The sequence below is a fragment of the Opisthorchis viverrini genome, assembly GCF_000715545.1.
Source record: "Opisthorchis viverrini unplaced genomic scaffold opera_v5_1008, whole genome shotgun sequence".
In the NCBI taxonomy this organism is placed as follows: domain Eukaryota; kingdom Metazoa; phylum Platyhelminthes; class Trematoda; order Opisthorchiida; family Opisthorchiidae; genus Opisthorchis; species Opisthorchis viverrini.
Genome location: NW_008752642.1, coordinates 13,420 through 14,397, shown reverse-complemented (window position 1 = coordinate 14,397; position 978 = coordinate 13,420).

Here is a 978-nt window from a genome sequence, read left to right as displayed (position 1 = left end):
CGACTCATAATATATTCTGGTATCCAATCCGAGACATGGCATTGTACATTTTTCTATAATGGAAGCAAAATTTCACTGACAGATTTCATCGGTTTCAAATATTATCTAAACAAATATCTTTAAATTAGCAAAATTTATACTGCGGTACAGGTAATTAGGATACCGCAAAATCCCTAACGTTGCACCCCTCTGACATCACTAACATCATAAACATGCTATTTGTTCAAGGTTAATGCGACCCAAAATTTTCAGTATATCGTTTCTGAAACCAAGTCAACAGCAGCAAACGAACGACCTCTATCAGCCATCTGCTGGCTTCTTGGTACTCATACGGTAGGCCAAGCTTCCCAGTGTCTTAGGTGCGTTTAAATTGTATGCAACCCGCAAGCTTACCCATTCGCCACCTATGTTGGTTTCACCGGAAACCTGAGGTGACCTCATATTAAGACTTTCGTACACGGTGTTCATTGACGCATAACGTTCCACAAATGCAACCTGAATTTTCCCATGGTATCCTATCTGATACACTGCGGTATATTTTCCTCCGTAATGAAAAGGCATATGTCGGCTGAGTGACTGCACTGGTTTCGATTATCATGTAAACAGATATGTTCAAATTAACAAAATGCCTACTGCATTACGAGTATTTATGTTAACACGCAAGCCCTAAATTTACAAATGTCCGACATTATAAATATCATGAACACTAAATTTGTTCAAATGCACTGCAACCCAAACTTTCCGATGTTGTGTAAACGTGCACAATTACGTTTGGAGACATTGGTCACTGTTCAGTGTTTCGCTCCTCATACGATGATGGAGATGACACTTCTTTTATAAAATAAAATTTAAATACCCTACGGAACAGAACACCATCAACAAGAAAAGACACTTCTATCTGCTGAAACTACAGATGCCGTCAGAATGAAAATTCCTTGAGACTGAAGTTGCGAGGCAGCAAATGAATGATGTGCTTTA